Source organism: Malaclemys terrapin, chromosome 8, assembly GCF_027887155.1.
Source record: "Malaclemys terrapin pileata isolate rMalTer1 chromosome 8, rMalTer1.hap1, whole genome shotgun sequence".
Taxonomy (NCBI): Eukaryota; Metazoa; Chordata; order Testudines; family Emydidae; genus Malaclemys; species Malaclemys terrapin.
This window is the reverse complement of record NC_071512.1, coordinates 109,786,178-109,808,664: the sequence shown is the minus strand read 5'-3', so window position 1 is coordinate 109,808,664 and position 22,487 is coordinate 109,786,178. Positions and strand designations below refer to the sequence as shown.

General features: G+C 43.4%; 1 protein-coding gene across 5 annotated transcripts in view; it reads left to right on the top strand.

Moving 5' to 3' along the window:
• The window catches only part of PTPRF (protein tyrosine phosphatase receptor type F), a 570,835-nt gene that overhangs the window by 139,730 nt on the left and 408,618 nt on the right, over nucleotides 1-22,487 (top strand). For 4 of the 5 annotated variants that reach the window (XM_054037700.1, XM_054037697.1, XM_054037702.1 and 1 more), the window contains exon 2: nucleotides 18,584-18,664. The exons of the other annotated variant lie outside the window; for it this stretch is intronic. The gene's annotated coding sequence lies outside the window, so the exon portion shown is untranslated. The remainder of the gene's footprint in view (nucleotides 1-18,583; nucleotides 18,665-22,487) is intronic. 5 annotated transcript variants of the gene reach the window in all.

Below are 22,487 nucleotides of genomic sequence, written 5' to 3'. Positions count from 1 at the left end.
AAATCAACCCTCCCCCTTTCCCCCCACCTGTTTCAGAAACAAAAACCCACCACAGCAATGTGGAAAGAAGGAAACTTGGGTTTTGCAGGGTGAAGCTTCTTCAATGCAAACGTAGGTACAGTACAAAAGTTAAGATGTTCGTAATGTTTTATTCCTGATGCAATGTTAAGTTGGTCGTTGTGTGAAGAGTTTACTGTTTTATACTGTTACATTTACTCCTTAATACATATCTTTAATGTGGTCTTTAATGTTATTGTGGGAACCTTAATTTTATCTCTGAATCTTAATTTCTCAGTTTTAATGTGGAATTGAATTTCCTGGAGCTTTTAAAAAGAGAGGAAAGTTTGAAATAAACAGAGATGTGGAATTAATGAGTTAAATATGAAGCATGTATTGCATTTATTTCACTATTCTTACACATGTTTGCAATTGGACATTAGCTTATTATTTGAATGTGTAACTATTAAAATAAATGCAGTAACAAGATCTAGATAATGGTTTATGTGTAGCAGATGTATTTTGCAAAATGTACAGTGTATGTACAGTATACAATTTTTAATTGCTCTTAATTTTATTATTTCAGTGTTAGTAAAGCACTCGTCGGGGATTATATCCATGACAATCTTGAAGTGTTTATAGTGAAGCTGGTTTTGACTTGTTATAGAAAATAAAAAGCATATTTTTGGCAAAATATTTCATTTGTGTGAGGTGTGTGTGTGTGTGTGTGCGCGCGCGTATGTATGCATGTATGTATGTATATGCACACACTCTCAAACCCCCACCCTCCTGCCCTTAAACTTCAGAATGGGATCAGATGTTCCTGCCTGAAAGATTCTTGTTGCTTTCAGTTTCTCAGTTTGGTTTTAGAATTGAATGGCCATTTTGGTGACTATATCAGGGGTTCTCAAACTTCATTGCACTGCGACCCCCTTTTGACAACAAAAATTACTAGACACAACTCCAAGAGGGGAGACCAAAACCCTGAGCCCCCTCCCCCGGTGAGGGGGAGGGCAAAATCTGAACCCAGACGCCCTCCTAAGGGCTCCTGTAACCTGAGCCCCAGCACCCAGAGCTGAAGCCATTGGGCTTTGGCCCCAGCAAGTCTAACACCAGCCCTGGCAATCCCATTGAAATGGGGTTATGACCTAACCCACTGTAAGCTGCGTGGCCACACAGCAGCCTATATAGCGCCACGCAGGCACGTAGGGAACCCACCCGGGGACCTGCCATGGCCAGGGGTGAAGTGCCCCAGCCCCAACCTGCTGTGGTCAGGGCACCCCTCCCCCGGAGTGCCTGGACCTGCCACGGCCCGGACCCAGCCGGCGGTGTGGGGTGGCCTGCACCCAGACCAGGTGCTGGTGCGGGGAGAGAGAGCTGCACCCCTACCCAGAGCCTTCACACCCCTGCACCCAACCCTCAGCCCCTTATAGAATATCAGGGTTGGAAGGGACCTCGAGGTCATTTAGTCCAATCCTCTGCTCAAAGCAGGACCAATCCCCAGACAGATTTCCCCCCAAATGGCCCTCTCAAGGATTGAACTTTCAACCCTGGGTTTAGCAGGCCAATGCTCAAACCACTGAGCTATCCCTCCCCCAAAATAATATATGGAGATATACCTATTTCATAGAACTGGAAGGGACCCTGAAAGGTCACTGAGTCCAGGCCCCTGCCTTTACTAGCAGGACCAAGTACTGATTTTGCCCCAGATCCCTAAGTGGCCCCTTCAAGGGCTGAACTCATAACCCTGGGTTTAGCATGCCAATGCTCAAACCACTGAAGTATCCCTCCCTCCACTATTTTTAATATATCTTCAGGCTCCCCCACTAGTTAACACAGCACTCAGTGATTTCAGCTTGTAGTATGGGAGCCCCGGTGCTGGTGCACCATTGGCCCAAAGTGAATACAGCACAGCAGCCTGTAACTAGACTCTGAATGGAATCAAAATTAGCTCTGCTATTCAACAGTGGAGAGAGGAGGCGGTGCAATTGGTGTTTCAGGCCCTCCAAAGGGATCCCATACCATCAGGTACAAATATCTATCCCCAGCCTCTCTCATCCCCGGCCTGGATACTATATTCCACAAAGTCAAGGTGGTATTTAAACTTCATTAATAATTTTTTAATCAAAATTATAGTGATTTGAATCTCAGATCAGTTAATATCACTCCTGGGGAAAAGGCGTGTTAGCAAGTTATTCAGAGGTCTAACCAGTTCAGAAAATCAAGCAGACTATTTGTGACCTTTGGAGAAAAAAAACTGAAGGTCAGGGCATCTCCGCTCAAAGGCTGTGTAAATGAAAGAGACTATCCAGTCTGATTTGGGCCAGGGGTTCTCATTGCACCACAACCCCCTTCTGACAACAAAAATTACTAAATGACTCCAAGGGGGTGGGGTGGGGCAAAGCTGAACCCCACCACCCCGGGTGGGGGCCCAAAGCCTGAGCTGCACTGTCCTGGTCAGGGAAGCCAAAGCCCAAGGAGTTCAGCACTAGGGCTTCGGCCCTTGGCAGTGGGGCTCAGTTACAACAGTGACTTTTTGGCTCTGTGTGTTTTCTCCATAGAGGCACACTGATCCTCCTTTAGCCCCCGCTAGCTCAGAGCCCAGCTCCAAATAAAGCTTCTGGAGCTAGAAGGGAACTGTGGGTGGGTGGGTGGAATTTAAATCTTGGGTCTGTGGAAAGAAGTGTTCGGATCCTGTGGCCATAATGCAATAAACGCAATATTCGGAAGGAGAGATCGGGGCCTGGAGTTCACAGTTACAGAGAACAAAAGTTTCTGTTGGCAAGGTCCCCCTTTTAATGTTTATTTATCACGTGTATTACAAGAGTGCCAACAATGGGATGGGGCTAGTGTGTATGCATACATATCAGACACACCCTCTGTGTTCTGAAGGGTAGGTTTCATAGATTCCGAGGCCAGAAGGAACCATTGTGATCATCTAGTCTGACCTCCCCCAGGCCAGAGAACTTCCCCCAAAATAATTCCTAGAGCACATCTTTTAGAAAAACATCTAATCTTGAATTTAAAATTGTCAGAGATGGAGAATCTACCTCGGCCCTTGGTACTTTGTTCAGTGGTTCTCACCGTTATAGATTTACACTTTATTTCAGTCTGAATTTGTGTAACTTCAACTTCTGTCCATTGGATTGTGTTATACCTTTCTCTGGTAGGAGGAAGAGCCCATTATTAAACATTTGTTCCCCATGTAGGTACTTCAGGTCTGTAATCAAGTCACCCCTTAATCTTGTTGTTAAGTAGAATGAGCTCTTTGAGTCTATCACTGTAAGGCATGTTTTCTATTCCTGTAATGATTTTTGTAGCTCTCCTTTGAACCCTCTCCAATTTATCAACATCCTTCTTGAGTTGCGGATACCAGAACTGGACTCAGTATTCCAGCAGTGGTCACACCAGTGCCAGATACGGAGGTAAAACAATCTCTCTACTCCTAGTTGAGATGCCTCTGGTTAAGCCTCCCAGGATGGCATTAGCTCTTTTGGCCACAGCGTCACCCTGGGAGCTCTTGTTCAGCTGATTATCCACGCTGACCCCCAAATCTTTTTTTAGAGTCACTGCTTCTCAGGCCTAGTCTTCACTTACCGGCTGGTCCGGTGGCACGCCATCGATGTTCTGGGATCGATTTATTGCGTCTGGTTAAGACGCGATAAATCGATCCCGGATCGATCCCGGAAGTGCTCACAGTCGGCGCCGGTACTCCAGCTCGCCGAGAGGAGTACGCGGCGTCGACGGGGGGAGACTTCCGGCCGCATCTGGACCGCGGTAAGTTCGGACTAAGGTACTTCGAATTCAGCTACGTTATTAACGTAGCTGAATTTGCGTACCTTAGTCCGAAGTCCGGACTAAGTGGGGACCAGCCCTCAGAGTAGAGTCTGCTGTCATGTATGTATGGAATACATTGTTTGTTCCAAGATGTGTATGTTTACATGTCGCTGAGTTAAAATGCATGTTGTTTGCTTGTGCAAAGTTTACCAAGCAATCAAGATTGTTCTGAATCAGTGACCTGTCCTTGTTATTATTTATCACCCCCAATTTTTGTACCCTCTGTAAACTTTATCAGTGATGATTTTGTTTTCTTCTAAGTCACTGATCTCTACAGGACCCTATGGGAAAAATACCCCGCTCGATGATGATTCCCTGTTTACAATTACATTTTGAGACCTATCAGCCAATTTTTAATTAATTTAATATGTGCCATGTTTATTTTGTCATTCTAGTTTTCTAATAAAATGTCATGTGGTAGTACCAGGTAAACACCTTACAGAGTCTGTGTATTTGATCAATACTATTACCTTTATCAACCAAACTAGTAATCCCATCAAAAAGATAGTTAGTTTGACAGGATTTGCATTAATTATATTACTGTCCTTTAATTCTTTGTGAATCAAATCCCATGTCAGCCACTCTATTATCTTTCCCAGGATCAATGTCCGGCTGCCAGGCCTATAATTAGGTAGGTCGTCCCATTTACACTTTTTAAAAATTGGCATAACATTAGCTTTCCTCCAGTCTTCTGGAACTTCCACAGTGCTCCAAGACCTATAGAAAATAAACATTAATAGTTTAGTAATCTCCCCAGTCAGCTCTTTTAATACTCTTGGGTGCAGGTTATCTGGATTTGCTGATTTTAAAAGCTTAGAAGCTTCTGTTTAACATTCTCCAGCGATATTAGTGAAATGGAAAAAGTGTTGTCACTGTATGATGAAACTCTATCATCTATTTTTCCCCAAATACAGAGCAGAAATATTTATTGAACGCTTCTGGCTTTTCTGCATTATTATTGATAATTCTAATATTTTGATCTAGTAATGGACAAATATCATTGCCAGGTTGCTTTTTATTCCTAATATATATATTTTTTAAACTCCTTATTGTCCTTAACTCTGCTGGCCTTAGATTTCTCCTTGTGTCCCTTTGCCTTCCTTATCAATTTTCTACAATTCCTAATTTCTGATTTCCATTATTGCCAACTTCCCCTTTCCTTCTATATATCATATATTATTTCTTTATAGGTGCCTTCGCATCCCCTCTAAACCAGGTCATTTCTTTACCTAGCTTGGCCGCCTCCTTCAGTTGTGGGAGTGTGGCTTTTTGGCATCTTGGAAAGTGTTCTTAAATGATTCCCAATGATCATTCACATTTTTCTGATTAAATTCTTCCTCCGAGGGAAGTAGAGGGATATAGAGACAATGTGTGCAAGTTTTTCATTATTCACTTTTAAAAGTGTGTTGATCAAGAAGAACGAGGTGACAGGGAGTGGAGGAATGTGTGGGACTCTGGGGAGAACCAGGGTTAGTCGAGAGGTCACTAGCAGGCTGAGGCACGCACTACGTAACTGGTGAATGGGAGGCTAAAATATTAAGTGTATGGGAGCAGATGGGAGATGAGGAATGGAGGTAGTCAGAAAGTTTGAAAAGCCTGGTTGGAAAGTTCAGCATATTGCTAGACCAGGATTGGGAATGCAGTTCTTAAAGGATAGCGAGGGAGAGTCTTTTGGGATTAAAAGATTACACTTTTTTGAAAAAGCAGACTGCAATATTTCATCATCCAACAGTTGGTGAGTTCTTCAACCTTAATTTATTATCAGTTTACATGGTGAGAAATTAACACTCAGTCCAACGTTCTCCTTTTATTGGATGCTGATCATTGTATCGTGGGGTTGGAAGGGCAAGGGGATGGGAAAGAGCATATTCTCTGTTACTGCCATGGAAGAGGAAACCAATATCCCTTGAGATAGTTATATTCACTTGTGTGCTTTTGTTTGTGAGGATAATCCCTAGGAGGATTACTATAGAAATCTAAAGGAAATGTTTTATATTATAAAAACTTTCTTTTTTGCAGTCTGAGATTTATTTATAATGCCATAGGTATGTGACATGGAGTCCCATATGCATTAGCTCCTCTCTGAAATGTGGCTTTTAGCTGCTTCACTGGAAACCCTAAAGCCAAGGATGGAAAGTGTTTTTGTCTAGGGGTTCTCCCCATCCTTAGGACCTTGAGATTCTTCGCTTTCCCTGCTTTAAATCTATTCTCCACTCTAGACACCTGATGTTATAGCCATAGTACATCCTTCTGAGGAGACTGAACCAGACCTTCTTCAGAGTCCATTAAGGTTGCTCCTTTAATCCCCCAGAAGGGGATTGCTACTGAGTGACACAGGGCAGTCATTGCTCCCTGCCTCTCCCCCGCAAATCGAATGGGCTATAGCAGTCATGGGACTGGGAACATCATTACATTTCAGAGCAGCAGCATAGTTGTTATAAACCCCTGAAGTGAAAAATTCTTGTGGCGTTGTAATATGCAGGGAAGGGGAGAGCTGAGTAACAGGTGGTATTTAGAAACTAATTAATATTTGTGAATAACAGTGTGTTACTGGTAAGAAAACAAATCAGCTTGTATGTGAATATTTATGATGATTTTCAGAGCTGCTTGGATCACACAATCCTTTTCCAGCTGTCGTGTCTCCTCTCATGTCATAACATTTCACAGAAAGGTGAAAGCCTTCTATGGTGTGGAGCCATGTTGTTGGGAGCCAGCCAATTGAGCAGATTAGCTGAGTGCAGTTTTTGAGCAGAATATTCTAGATAGCTGGGTATTAATGGGCCACCGGGTCCCAAACATTTTAAATATTCTTTGCCGGTACAGTAAGCCATTCAATTTAGTTTGAGATTCCATCGCATTAAGAGCCAAGCCTTGCACATAGATAATGCTATGTTTGAAGTGAAAGCAGGTGTTAAAGGTTGTTCTCTCTCTTAATGTTGTATGCAAGTGTTTTACAATAGATCAAACTTGCCTAATGTAATCTGCATAATACTTGTATTTGAATTGCTCCCCATAGTTTGTGTTTGTGGAATTGAAAGAGAAGAATCAACTTTGTTTCCTGGTGGGGTGGGGTTTTCTATTTCACACATGTTCACTTTGCCATTTGAAAAGGATAATAGCTTTTTAACCTCTGTGAATGTTAGATTGCTGTATTTGTGCTCATGGGGTTCTGCTGTATTTCTGAAAGCTTTGCAGAGAGAGCTAAACTTGCTACCCAGGTTTTCCGGTACTCTTTGGGTACATCTACACTGCAATTAAAACCTGTTGCTGGCCCGTGCCAGCTGACTGGAGCTCACAGAGCTCGGGCTAAGCACCTGTTTAACTGCAGTGTACATCTGGGCTCGGGCTGCAGCTCAGGCTCTAGGACCCTGTGAGGTATTTTTTCCAAGTCATTAGACTTCCTTGGTTTTTCACAGTACACTTCTACCCCAATATAACGCGACCCGATATAACACAAATTCGGATATAACGCGGTAAAGCAGTGCTCTGGGTGGGCAGGACTGCGCACTCCAGTGGATCAAAGCCAGTTCGAGATAATGTGGTTTCACCTATAACACGGTAAGATTTTTTGGCTCCCAAGGACAGCGTTATATCGGGGTAGAGGTGTAGATCCCTTGCTGTGACCAAGCGGTGGTGACAGTATTTACCTTACCGGAATGTCATTGCTGTGTGTGTCAATTCCATATGAAATTAGAAGCTTGTGGTTGCTCTAATTGTTCATTCTTGTATTAAATAATAACTGTCAAATAGAACTGTAGAAGAACTGGAAGGGACCTCTCGAGACCAGCCCCCTGCGCTGTGGCAGGACCAAGTAAACCTAGACCATCCCTGATGGGTTTGTCCAACCTGCTCTGAAAAACCTCCAATGATGGGGATTCCACAACCTCCCTTGGAAGCCTGTTATAATTAGAAAGTTTTTCCTAATAGCTAACCTTAATCTCGCTTGTGCAGTTTTAGTCCATTACTACTTGTCCTGCTGTCAGTGGACATGGAGGACAATTAAAAATATAAAATAAAAATATAAATTAATGGAGATATCCCATCTCCTAGAACTGAAAGGGACCTTGATAGGCCATCGAGTCCAGCCCCCTGCCTTCACTAGCAGGACCAAGTACTGATTTTGCCCCAGATCCCTAAGTGGCCCCCTCAAGGATTGAACTCACAACCCTGGGTTTAGCAGGCCAATGCTCAAACCACTGAGCTATCCCTCCCCACAATTGATGACTCTCCTCTTTATAACAGCCCTTAACATATTTAAAAATTATCAGGTTCCCCCTCGATCTTTCTTTCTCTCAGCTAAACATGCCTAATCTCTTTTAACCTTTCCTCATAAATCAGGTTTTCTGAACCTTTTATCGTTTTTATTGCTCTCTTCTGGACTCTCTCCTGTTTGTCTGCATCTTTCCTAAAGTGTGGTGCCCAGAATTGGACTCAGTACTCCAGCTGAGGCCTCACCAGTGCCAAATAAAGCAGGACAGTTACTTCCCAGGTCTTACATATGACACTCCTGTTAATACACCCCATAAGAGTAGCCTTTTTTGCAGCTACTTCACATTGGTGACTCTCATTCAATTGTGATCCACTATTACCCCCAGATCCTTTTCAGCAGTACTGCCACCTACCCAGTTATTCCCCATTTTGTAATTGTGCTTTTGATTTTTCCTTCTTATTTGAAGTACTTGTCTTTATTGAATTTCATCTTGATTTCAGACCAATTCTCCAATTTGTCAGGGTCATTTTGAAGTGGAATCTTGTCCTCCAAATTACTAGCAACACCTCCCAGCTATGTCAACATTTTATAAGCATACTCTCCACTCAATTATTCAAGTAATTAGTGGAAATATTGAATATTCCTGGACCTGGGACTGGCCCCGGTGGGACCCCACTAGAGATGCCCTTCCAGTCGAACAGCGAACCATTGATAAATACTGTTTGAGTACAGTCTTTCAAGCAGGTATTCACTCACCTTATAGTAATGTCATGTGTGACTGTATCAGAAGCCTTACCAAAATCAAGCTATATCGCATCTACTGCTTCCCCCATATTTACTAGGCCAATAAACCTGTGAAAGAAGGAAATTAGGTTGGTTTGTCATGATTTGTTCTTGACAAATCCATGCTGGCTGTTCCTTATAACCCCATTATCCTCCAAGTGCTTACAACTTGATTGTTTAATTATTTGTTCCAGTATCTTTCCAGTTATTGAGGTTGGCTGACTGGTCTGTAATTCTCCGGGTCCTCTTTGTTTCCCATTTAAGATAGGTACTATCTTTGCCCTTCTCTAGTCTTCTGGGACCTCACCTGTCTTCCACAAGTTCTCAAAGCTAATTATCTTTAGGGTGTGTGTGTAACCCACTCTTCAGTGCAGGGTGGATTTGATTTAAATCACTAGTCAGGAAGACTCGATTTAATCATGGATTTCTACATTAAAAAAAGCTTATACCCAATAAATCTGTTCGCCTTTAAGGTGTCCACCGTTTTTGTGGATACAGACTAACACGGCTACCCCTCTGATACTTGGTACATAAAAGTGCATTCTTTTTGGTTGTTATAACCAGGGCCGGTGCAAGGATATTTTGTGCCCTAGGCGAAACTTCCACCTTGCGCCCCCCCTTCTCCTCCCCTTCCCCCAGAGCATCGCTTATTATAAATTTTCAAAAATGAATACTGCATAATGTGGCATTGTTCATTCGAATTAATACAAGGGGGTCAGAGGAGATGATCACAATGGTTCCTTCTGGCCTGGGGGAACCTAAGAGCAAGAAGGAGGCTGAGAATGCCCCCAGTTCATAGGGTCTCTAAATGTTCCCAGGCTCTGAGTACTTCGCCCTTCGGGGGAGACCCAGGGGCAAGGAGGGCAGAGCCGGGCTCTCCTAGGGAGCAGGTGAGGATCTCTCTGGGGATCAGGGCTGGCTCCCTACATTGGCACAGTGCCACCGGGAGGGAGGGGGGCGGAGAGTTGGTGTGTGGAAGCAGCACCTGTGCCAGCCCTTTCCCCTTCTTCACGCTGCAGGGTTTAATTTCACTTTCTCTTGCCCCAGGAGGTGGCTGCGCCTGGTTCCGGGCACGGTACGTTGGAGGGTGAAGCTCACCTGAGCTCAGGACCATGTCCTGCCTCCCCCAACAGCTCCGTCCCTCGTCCGCAGCCTCCCACTGACCGTCCTGCATGGCGCCCCTCGCTGCGGGGGCGGGTTTGTTATGGAGGTCTTGCTCTGCACCCTGCCACGCTCAGCTGACTCCCGTGACGCTGGACACCGCTTTATGGCGCCCCCAAATCTTGGCGCCCTAGGTGGCTGCCTTGTTTGCCTAGTGGTTACACCGGCCCTGGTTATAACCTTAATACATATTCTTCACAACTCAGAGATAGATGTAGGTTTCATTTTTAGAAGGTGCACACTATACATTTTTAAAATGATTTATTTTGAAAACTTTTCAGATTAGTTTTAAAACTATATTAGAAAATGAATGATTGGTTATTTCATTTACCAAAGGTAATTGAAGCAGATATTTACGAAGTCATTGGGAGGTGAACGATCTCCAATTCAACAGGTTAATCATTAATATTTGGAGGATTTTCTTGCCAGGCTATATTAAGAGGTGAACATCACCAGACAGTCATTTACATTGTTTTATTTAACTAAAACAGCATTATGTATTCTGGATTTTTGCCTTCAACAGCAAACATGTCCATGTCATAGCCAACTCCTCCTCTTCAGCATTTAAGGTTTGATCCTGGTACCAAGTATTGAGAATATTAGCAAGAAAATGAGCTGGAGATAGTGCTTCTCCCATTTGTTTTTTTAATGCTTGTAATTTAACTCTGTCATTGCATATTTCTCTTTAAGATCTCACTCAGTTCCTTCCAAATTTCAACAGCGTCAGCAATAAAACAGCTATTTCCCTGCATTTTGTTCAAGGCTAGAGAAATAGGCTTCAGGGTACTCAGCATGTGTTCAACATTTCTCTTAAGCCCAGTGTTGAGAACTTTGGCTGTGACAGTGCCATCTATTTTTTCACGATTTTGTTCACAAACTGTCATCAGATTAGGCCAGTTCTTGATATAGTGCTCAAAACAGCCCACAACTGAGTTCCATCGCACGTCTTGTGGGAGAGTTTGTTCAGTTCCTCCCACTTTTTTCAGAGCAGCTGCTGCAAAGTGGTTGTTATGAAAGTATTTTGCAATTTCAACATTAGCCTTTATTTATGGAACACTGAAGTCTTTGGCTAGGAACTGCCTCAAATGAGCACTGCAACCGTATGTTATTAGCTTGGGACTCTCTTCTAAATAATTTCTTCTCACCTTGGATACATTTGCAGCATTGTCTGTGACCAAGCTGCGTACTAGACATTTGAATTTTTTTTCACAGTTTTTGTTATAGCTTTTACTGCGACTTCTTGTAAATATTCTGCGGTGTGTGCATTTCCTGATGTATCAATTGTTTCTGTGAGGAAGACATTCCCTTCTTCTGTTGTCACACAAGCACATACAACAGGATCATTGTGGACGTTGCTCCACCCATCAAGACTCAGATTAACAATTTTACCCTCTAGAACTTTTGCACACTTCTCAATTTCTCTTTCATACACTTTATCCAGCAATTTGCCTGCGACACCTGCTCTGTTGGGTGGACTGTATCCTGGTCTTAATGACTGAACCATGTTAATGAAGTGTGGGTTCTCAATCATACCATTGGGTAGATAGAAAGATTAACCTAAATAATGTATCTTAATTAAAACTATCCTTAGATAGGTTTTTTCCCTCAAAAAGCATTTTATCAACAAAATCCAAATTAAATAAAAAATATCCGATTATTTTTAAAAAAAAACATTGATTTTTATCCACCCTGCTTCAGTGTCCCCCACTGTGCCCAACCCACAGCGAATGAGAGTTTGTTACAACCCCCAGCAAGAAAGCCTGGCTCTTCTGCTCAATTGTAGAGGCTCATGCTTCGAAGGGTGTCTAGTTTGTTTCTAGGAGTTGTACAAGATGGTAGTTGTCATGTCTGCATATCATAAATCTCCATTGGTTATTTGCATAGAGGGGTGCCTCTTGGGTTTGTAACAGTTTGGGTGTATTTTAATGCCTGGCAGATCCATGTCTCTGCTTTCACCTTATCAAATGATGTTACTGATCCCATATGTGATGCATGCTTCCCCTCCTCCTTCTGGTTGAGAAGGTTTGTATATGGAGCCTTTCTTGCTATGGAAGTCATAGCAGAGAGGCCAAGGATAGAATGTGTGTGGTCCCCTCATCTTTGTGGAGAACTTTATACTGCAGTGGGGGAGTTGCGTTGTATGTAAGAGAGGAGTATGACTGCTCAGAGCTCCGGTATGATACTGCAGAAAAACCTGAGAGTCTCTGGATAAAGTTGAGAAGTGTGAGCAACAAGGGTGATGTCGTGGTTGGAGTCTGCTATAGACCACCAGACCAGGGGGATGAGGTGGACGAGGCTTTCTTCTGGCAACTAGCAGAAGTTGCTAGATCACAGGCCCTGGTTCTCATGGGAGACTTTAATCACCCTGATATCTGCTGGGAGAGCAATACAGCGGTGCACAGGCAATCCAGGAAATTTTTGGAAAGTGTAGGGGACAATTTCCTGGTGCAAGTGCTGGAGGAACCAACTAGGGGCAAAGCTTTTCTTGACCTGCTGCTCACAAACAGGGAAGAACTAGTAGGGGAAGCAAAAGTGGATGGGAACCTGGGAGGCAGTGACCATGAGATGGTCGAGTTCAGGATCCTGACACAAGGAAGAAAGGAGAGCAGCAGAATACGGACCCTGGACTTCAGAAAAGCAGACTTTGACTCCCTCAGGGAACAGATGGGCAGGATCCCCTGGGAGAATAACATGAAGGGCAAAGGGGTCCAGGAGAGCTGGCTGTATTTTAAAGAATCCTTATTGAGGTTGCAGGAACAAACCATCCCGATGTGTAGAAAGAATAGTAAATATGGCAGGCGACCAGCTTGGCTAAACAGTGAAATCCTTGCTGATCTTAAACGCAAAAAAGAGGCTTATAAGGAGTGGAAGATTGGACAAATGACCAGGGAGGAGTATAAAAATATTGCTCAGGCGTGCAGGAGTGAAATCAGGAAGGCCAAATCACACTTGGAGTTGCAGTTAGCAAGAGATGTTAAGAGTAACAAGAAGGGTTTCTTCAGGTATGTTAGCAACAAGAAGAAAATCAAGGAAAGTGTGGGCCCCTTACTGAATGAGGGAGGCAACCTAGTGACCGAGGATGTGGAAAAAGCTAATGTACTCAATGATTTTTTTGCCTCTGTCTTCACGCACAAGGTCAGCTCCCAGATTGCTGCACTGGGCAGTACAGCATGGGGAGAAGGTGACCAACCCTCTGTGGAGAAAGAAGTGGTTCGGGACTATTTAGAAAAACTGGACGTGCACAAGTCCATGGGGCCGGATGCGCTGCATCCGAGGGTGCTAAAGGAGTTGGCGGGTGAGATTGCAGAGCCATTAGCCATTATTTTTGAAAACTCATGGCGATCGGGGGAGGTCCCAGATGACTGGAAAAAGGCTAATGTAGTGCCCATCTTTAAAAAAGGGAAGAAGGAGGATCCGGGGAACTACAGGCCAGTCAGCCTCACCTCAGTCCCTGGAAAAATCATGGAGCAGGTCCTCAAGGAATCAATTATGAAACATTTAGAGGACAGGAAAGTGATCAGGAACAGTCAGCATGGATTCACGAAGGGGAAGTCGTGCCTGACTAACCTAATTGCCTTCTATGATGAGATAACTGGCTCTGTGGATGAGGGGAAAGCAGTGGATGTCTTATTTCTTGACTTTAGCAAAGCTTTTGATACTGTTTCCCACAGTATTCTTGCCACCAAGTTAAAGAAGTATGGGCTGGATGAATGGACTGTAAGGTGGATAGAAAGCTGGCTAGATCGTCGGGCTCAACGGGTAGTGATCAATGGCTCCATGTCTAGTTGGCAGCTGGTTTCAAGTGGAGTGCCCCAAGGGTCGGTCCTGGGGCCGGTTTTGTTTAATATCTTTATTAATGATCTGGAGGATGGTGTGGACTGCACTCTCAGCAAGTTTGCAGATGACACTAAACTAGGAGGCGTGGTAGATACACTAGAGGGTAGGGATCGGATACAGAGGGACCTAGACAAATTAGAGGATTGGGCAGAAAAAAACCTGATGAGGTTCAACAAGGACAAGTGCAGAGTCCTGCACTTAGGACGGAAGAATCCCATGCACTGCTACAGACTAGGGACCGAATGGCTAGGTAGCAGTTCTGCTGAAAAGGACCTAGGGGTCACAGTGGACGAGAAGCTGGATATGAGTCAACAGTGTGCTCTTGTTGCCAAGAAGGCTAACGGCATTTTGGGCTGTATAAGTAGGGGCATTGCCAGCAGATCGAGGAACGTGATCGTTCCCCTTTATTCGACATTGGTGAGGCCTCATCTGGAATACTGTGTCCAGTTTTGGTCCCCACACTACAAGAAGGATGTGGAAAAATTGGAAAGAGTCCAGCGGAGGGCAACAAAAATGATTAGGGGTCTGGAGCACATGACTTATGAGGAGAGGCTGAGAGAACTGGGATTGTTTAGTCTCCAGAAGAGAAGAATGAGGGGGGATTTGATAGCAGCCTTCAACTACCTGAAGGGGGGTTCCAAAGAGGATGGAGCTCGGCTGTTCTCAGTGGTGGCAGATGACAGAACAAGGAGCAATGGTCTCAAGTTGCAGTGGGGGAGGTCCAGGTTGGATATCAGGAAAAACTATTTCACTAGGAGGGTGGTGAAACACTGGAATGCGTTACCTAGGGAGGTGGTGGAGTCTCCTTCCTTGGAGGTTTTTAAGGCCCGGCTTGACAAAGCCCTGGCTGGGATGATTTAGCTGGGAATTGGTCCTGCTTTGAGCAGGGGGTTGGACTAGATGACCTCTTGAGGTCCCTTCCAACTCTGATATTCTATGATTCTATGATTCTATGACTGCCATTCTCCATGGTATAAAATGTGTGTCAATATAATATCTCCCCAATCACTGTAGATTCTAATGCCCTGAGCCATAGGCGCCGGCTCCGTGGGTGCTCCGGGGCTGGAGCACCCACAGGAAAAAATTGGTGGGTGCTCTGCATCCACCGGCAGCTCCCCGCCCCAGCTCACCTCCGCCTCTCCCCTGAGTGCGCCTTCCCCGCTTCTCCCCCTAGCTCCCAGCGCTTGCTGCCGCAAAACAGTTCGTGGTGTAACAAACTGTGGGAGGGGGGAGGAGCGGGAACGCGGCGTGCTCAGGGAGGAGGCGGGGCCGGGGCAGGGATTTGGGGAAGGGGTCCAATAGGGGCAGGGAGGGGGCAGAGTTGGGATGGGGATTTTGGGGAAGGGGTTGGAATGGGAGCGGGGCAGGAGGGGGGGGCGTGAGCACCCACCAGTGTTCTGAGAATTTGGTGCCTATGCCCTGAGCCTACATCATAGAGGATGCAGTGTATTGCATGGAAAAATCATCACTGCTGGTTAAACTTCTTGTTAATATTTAAACCTAACTAGTAAATGTGCAGTGTTTTTACTAGTCTCTGTGTAAAGCTGAAAATATTTACTCTCTGTCAATCTGGATACACCATCCAAAACTGAATCAGAGTCCAACATTCGCAGCTGACAGATTACATAATATTAGGTTTGTGACTCAAATTAACAAAACCAAAGACATTTAGAGCTAATGTGAGCATACAGCTTTGACTGATCTTACTGTAGTTGGGTTTTTCAGTGGCCTGAAATTGTCTGCTGCAAAATTTGGGCATGACTGAGAGTGAGTTCCAACTTTAACCTTGAATTTCCTTGTCCCTCCGTTTGTCTCTGTCCTAATATTTTCAAAACAGAAGGGTGTTTTGGTAGCACATTTCCTTTTTTTATGGTTTTATGGAGAGAAAAGCCATTGTGTAGGAGAGTTTCTGATTTGAACTGCCCCGTTGTATAAATACAGTATGTATTTAAGTGTCTAAAAAAGAAATTTCTATGCATAAATAAGTACAGGTATAGAATAGGAGACTGCAATTATATATGTTGGGGTTATAGCAAATTACATAGGGTATCCAGAGAATAAATTAAAAAAATATAAAAAGCAATATCATAGTTTGCATTAGAAATTGATACTAGAAACATGGGAAATTAATATGAATTGTAAAAAGCAACCATAGAATCATAGAATATCAGAGTTGGAAGGGACAGAGTCTCCTGTGGCACCTATAAGACTAACAGATGTATTGGAGCATAAGCTTTCGTGGCTGACAGACACTTGCGTCTGACGAAGTGGGTATTCACCCACGAAAGCTTATGCTCCAATACATCTGTTAGTCTTATAGGTGCCACAGGACTCTCTGTTGCTTTTTACAGATCCAGACTAACACGGCTACCCCTCTGATACTTAATATGAATTGCTGGCTTACATAAATTTCAGGCATTTTCTATAGGTTTAATAAAGGGTTCATAGAATCATAGAATATCAGGGTTGGAAGGGAACTCAGGAGGTCATCTAGTCCAACCCCCTGCTCAAAGCAGGGCCAATCCCCAACTAAATCATCCCAGCCAGGGCTTTGTCAAGCCTGACCTTAAAAATCTCTAAGGAAGGAAATTTCACCACCTCCCTAGGTAACCCATTCCAGTGCTTCACCACCCTCCTAGTGAAAAAGTTTCCCCTAATATCCAACCTAAACCTCCCCATCTGCAACTTGAGACCATTACTCCTTGTTCTGTCATCAGGTACCACTGAGAACAGTCTAGATCCATCCTCTTTGGAACCCCCTTTCAGGTAGTTGAAAGCAGCTATCAAATCCCCCCTCATTCTTCTCTTCTGCAGACTAAATAATCCCAGTTCCATCAGCCTCTCCTCATAAGTCATGTGCTCCAGCCCCCTAATCATTTTTGTTGCCCTCCGCTGGACTCTTTCCAATTTTTCCACATCCTTCTTGTAGTGTGGGGCCCAAAACTGGACACAGTACTCCAGATGAGGCCTCACCAATGTTGAATAGAGGGGAATGATCATGTCACTCAATCTGCTGGCAATGCCCTTACTTATACAGTCCAAAATGCCGTTTGCCTTCTTGGCAACAAGAGCACACTGTCGACTCATATCCAGCTTCTCGTCCACTGTAACCCCTAGGTTCTTTTCTGCAGAACTGCTGCCTAGCCACTCAGTCCCTAGTCTGTAGCAGTGCATGGGATTCTTCCATCCTAAATGCAGGACTCTGCGCTTGTCCTTGTTGAACCTCATCAGATTTCTTTTGGCCCAATCCTCTAATTTGTCTAGGTCCCTCTGTCTCCGAATCCTACCCTCCAGTGTATCTACCATTCCTCCCAGTTTAGTGTCATCTGCAAACTTGCTGAGGGTGCAATCCACGCCATCCTCCAGATCATTAATGAAGGTATTGAACAAAACAAACCCCAGGACCGACCCTTGGGGCACTCCGCTTGATACCAGCTGCCAACTAGACATGGAGCCATTGATCACTACCCGTTGAGCCCGACGGGTAGTCATGTCTCAAGATAAACAGCTTAAGTATCCTTCTCCATAGATAATACATGCCAGCATTTAACAAGCCACTTACTGACTGAAATATTGTTGGAAAGCTTCCATTCTGATGTGACTGCCACACTTGCAACAAGGACTAGCTGATGAAGGAGGGGGTGAAAAGGGCCAGTATGGAATCCATCATCACATTGGTACTTCAAGGATTTTTTTTAAGGCATTTTTCACCCACTAGATTATAACAGGTCTAAATCCTGTGAATGATATAAAATATATTTAGGGTGGTATTGAAACCTCTAAACATCAGGGTTTAGGGTAGGAATGTGAACACAATCTGAATGTCATAACAGTGAACTCAGACTGCGTGCGTGTGTGCAAGTGCATCTGTGTGTATATATATGTGTACTGTAATATTACACAATGTATACATTTTCTAAGCCTATTTAAGCGTAATTTCTTACAAAGCAGAGGCATTAGTTAGGGGATTGCATTCTAATCTTGCGGAGTGAATGTACATTATTTTTGTCTTGCTCAGCAATTGGCATACAGTCTGTGCTTAACAGAAAATAAGAAATGATTAATATCCAGGTTTAAGGAGAATACTGTTCAGTCCAGGGCTTTGGAGCGGAGCCTGGAGCTGGAGCGCGAAGCAGCTCCCGAGCAGTGGGGCGGAAGGTTTTTGCCTGGAGCTAGAGCGGAGCCGGCGCACAGCTCCAAAGCCCTGGTTCAGTCTTCAAACTGGTGCCAAAGCTCTTCAGGAAATATGTTAGCTTTTTGCAGAGTCTTTTTTAATAACAGATTTACACCTTTGTTTAATCTTAAATATTTTCCCCTTTTTAATAGATGTACTCATTTGCCTTGTTTTAACTAACAGTTAACAGCTAATTCAAGCTCAGACTGGCCCAAACGTAGCAGAACTGATGTTGTTCTTGTAGGATGTAGATCTGGGGAATCCATATATTGGATCTGCAACCACTGAGTATCATGGAGCCCAGTTCCACTAGGGCACTCTGCCCCATCACATGTGTTATGAGGTTGGGACAGTGCTGAACTGCGCCTGGGGCTGGTGGATCCATAGGTAATTGTCCCCTTCCCTCACAGTTTTCATGGTGGCTGGATGGGAATCTGTCACCCCCTACCCCACGCCAGATACACAGACTTGGCCCTGGTGGGGGATTTATGCCACAACACGAGGTTCTAACCCTTTCATTCTGCGAATTCCTTTGCTACTCTGCTTAGGCAGGAGATTTATTTTTATATCTTTTATTTTTCTAGGTACTTTTATGGCCACTGTCACTCTAGTATTTGAGCGGCTCCCAGGCATTTATGGATTTATCCTCAGAACATCTCTGTGAGGTAGGGAAGCATTATTATTTCCATTTTACAGACTGGGAACTGAGGTACGGGGAGATTAAGGTGAGACAAGAAGTTAGTAGCATAGCCAGAAATTGAAATGCGATTTTGCCTTTCACCTTTTGCCTTGCCCACATACCTGTTTTTGTGTTTTTTCCTCTTCTAAGCTTTACTAGAAGTAATCTTGGCCACTGGGACTGGAGAAAGACCCTATGAAAAATATGGCTAGGGTTTTAATGTCCTTTTAAAGTATTGTTAGAAAGGAGCTGAAATGCCTTTCTAAAAATATCATCAGAACGGTTTATGATGTTAAATCCTTAACATGTTGACTTTCTATCGATAAGCTAAAAAACATTTTTGCAAGTTAATTCCTCTTTTATCTACCTGCCTGGACTTGAGGTTAGTGTTCAGCTTTACCCTGTGTCAGCTGATGCCATATCTTCTATCACCTAAGGCAATGCAGAGCATGCTGTTTCCTGGCCTATCTTGGGCGCTGTCACCAATGTGGAGCCCTGAATTCATGTCTGGGCAGGTGTAGAATTTCTCACTCACCTTTATATACATTTATTACTGCTTCACTCACATCATTTTTCAAAGGTCATTCCAGTCCTCCTAGAACGTTGAGTTTTGCATTCCTAAATTCTCCCACAAGTGAAATTTCGGTGTCTGATTAGTGATGGTGTTGCTTTTCAGAAAGTAGATCAGGAACCCTGCAATATTTGTGCACATTGAGCTCAGATTGTAAAATCAAGCATCACGAATAGCAGCCTGGAACATGTCTTTTTTTAAAGTAGAGAAGTTTAGGGTAGGTTCCCCTCAAGTTTTTCCTTCACTGTAAAAAGTTGGTATTTAAAGCATGACATTTACTGTATTAGAAATGTTCTTAGAGCTACAGCAGGGTTACAAATTGTGGAGGCATCAGCAGAATCCTGCAGTTTAATATTTTATTGTCTATTAAAATAAGCAACAGGATTACATGTGATAACATGGAAAAGTGAATATTTCATGCCATCTTTCTAATTTAGCACTCTGTAAAATGCACACATTTCACACTATTTATGCTGTTTATCAACATAAATCATAGGACAGGAAGGGAGCTCAAGAGGTCACCTAGTCCAGTCCCCTGCACTCATGGCAGGACTAAGTATTATCTAGACCATCCCTGGCGGGTGTTTGTCCAACCTGCTCTTAAAAATCTCCAATGACAGAGATTCCACAATCTCTCTGGGCAATTTATTCCAGTGCTTAACCACCCTGACAGGAAGTTTTTCCTAATGTCCAACCTAAACCGCCTTTGTTGTAATTTAAGCCCATTGCTTCTTGTCCTATCCCCAGAGATTAAGAAGAACAATTCTTCTCCCTCCTCCTTATAACAACCTTTTATGTACTAGAAAACTGTTATCATGTCCCTTCTCAGTCTTCTCTTTTCCAGACTAAACAAACCCAGTTTTTTCAGTCTTCCCTCATAGGTCATGTGTTCTAGACCTTTAATCATTTTTGTTGCTCTTCTCTGGACTTTCTCCAATTTGTCCACATCTTTCCTGAAATGTGGTGCCCAGAACTGAACACAATATTCCAGTTGAGGCCTAATCAGCACAGAGTAGAGCAGAAGAATTATTTCTCGTGTCTTACTTACAACACTCCTGCTAATACATCCCAGAATGATGTTTGCTTTTTTTGCAACACTATTGACTATTGACTTTTTTTGTTACACTATTGACTCATATTTACCTTGTGGTCCACCATGACCCCCCCAGATCCCTTTCCACAGTACTCCTTCCTAGGCAGTCATTTCCCATTTTGTGTATGTACAACTGATTGTACCTTCCTAAATGAAATACTTTGCATTTGTCCTTATTGAATTTCATCCTATTTACTTCAGACCATTTCTCCAGTTTGTCCAGATCATTTTGAATTATAATCCTATCCTCCAAAGCACTTGCAACCCCTCCCAGCTTGGTATTGTCCACAAACTTTATAAGTGCACTCTCTATGCCATTATCTAAATAATTGATGAAGATATTGAACAGAACCAGACCCAGAACTGATCCCTGCGGGACCCCACTCGTTATGCCCTTCCAGAATGACTGTGAACCACTGATAACTACTCTCTGGGAATGATTTTCCAACCAGTTTTGCACCCACCTTATAGTAGTTCCATCTAGGTTGCATTTCCCTAGTTTGTTCATGAGAAGGTCATGTGAGACCGTATCAAAAGCTTTACTGAAGTCAAGATATACCTCGTCTACCGCTTCCCCGCTATCCACAAAGCTTGTTACCCTCTCAAAGATAGCTATCAGGTTGGTTTGACTCAATTTGTTCTTGACAAATCCATGCTGACTGTTACTTATCACCTTATTATCTTCTAGATGTTTGCAAATTGATTGCTTAATTATTTGCTCCATTATCTTTCCGGGTACAGAAGTTAAGCTGACTGGTCTGTAATTCCCTGGGTTGTCCTTATTTCCTTTTTTATAGATGGGCACTACATTTGCCCTTTTCCAGTCTTTTGGAATCCCTCCCATCTTCCGTGACTTTTCAAAGATAATCACTAACGCCTAGATATCTCCTCAGTCAGCTCCTTGTGTATTCTAGGATGCATTTCATCAGGCCCTGGTGACTTGAAGACATCTAATTTGTCTAAGTAATTTTTAACTTGTTCTTTTCATATTTTAGCCTCTGATCCTACCTCATATTCAGGGGCATTCACTATTCTACGTCCAATCACCACCAACCTTCTTGGTGGAAACCAAAACAAAGAAGTTAAGCACCTCGGCCATTTCCACATTTTCTGTTATTTCCCCCCCCATATATTATAATGCTTCCTGTCAGTAAGAATAAAAATTATAATGACTCATGGAACTGTCTGAGAATACACTAAATAAGATTAAAGTGTTGGCCATTGACCTTAACAGTCAATTAGGCTATACATTACTCAGCTAGTATTTGGGGGAGGAGGGTGCAGAAAGGAAGCTAAAGCTCATTAAATAGGATGCTGTTGTTTGAAACAATTAGGATGTCTGTAAACCAGGAAATTGGTCATGATACCTAAGCAAAGACTTAGAGGAGGAAGATCTTGTTGTGTGAAGTGTTCTTGAAAGAACATAAGAACGGCCATACTTGGCCAGACCAAAGGTCTATCTAGACCAGTATCCTTTCTACCAACTGTGGGCAATGCCCAGGTGCCCCAGAGGGAGTGAACCTAACAGGCAATGATCAAGTGATCTCTCTCCTGCCATCCATCTCCATCCTCTGACAAACAGAGTCTAGGGACACCATTCCTTACCCATCCTGGCTAATATCCATTAACGGACTTAACCTCCATGAATTTATCTAGTTCTCTTTTAAACCCTGTTATAGTCCTAGCCTTCACAACCTCCTCAGGCAAGGAGTTCCACAGATGCGCGGTGTGAAGAAGAAAATCCTTTTATTTGTTTTAAACCTGCTGCCCATTAATTTCATTTGGTGGCCCCTAGATCTTATATTATGGGAACAAGTAAATAACTTTTCCTTATTCACTTTCTCTATACCACTCATGATTTTATATACCTCTATCGTATCCTCCCTTAGTCTCCTCTTTTCCAAGCTGAAAATCCTAGCCTCTGTGATCTCTCCTCATATGGGACCCGCTCCAAACCCCTAATCATTTTAGTTGCCTTTTGAGATGACGAGACCACATCTGTATGCAGTATTTAAGATGTGGGCGTACCATGGATTTATATAAGGGCAATAAGATATTCTCCGTCTTATTTTCTATCTCTTTTTTAAATTATTCCTAACATCCTGTTTGCTTTTTTGACTGCCGTTGCACGCTGCGTGGACCTCT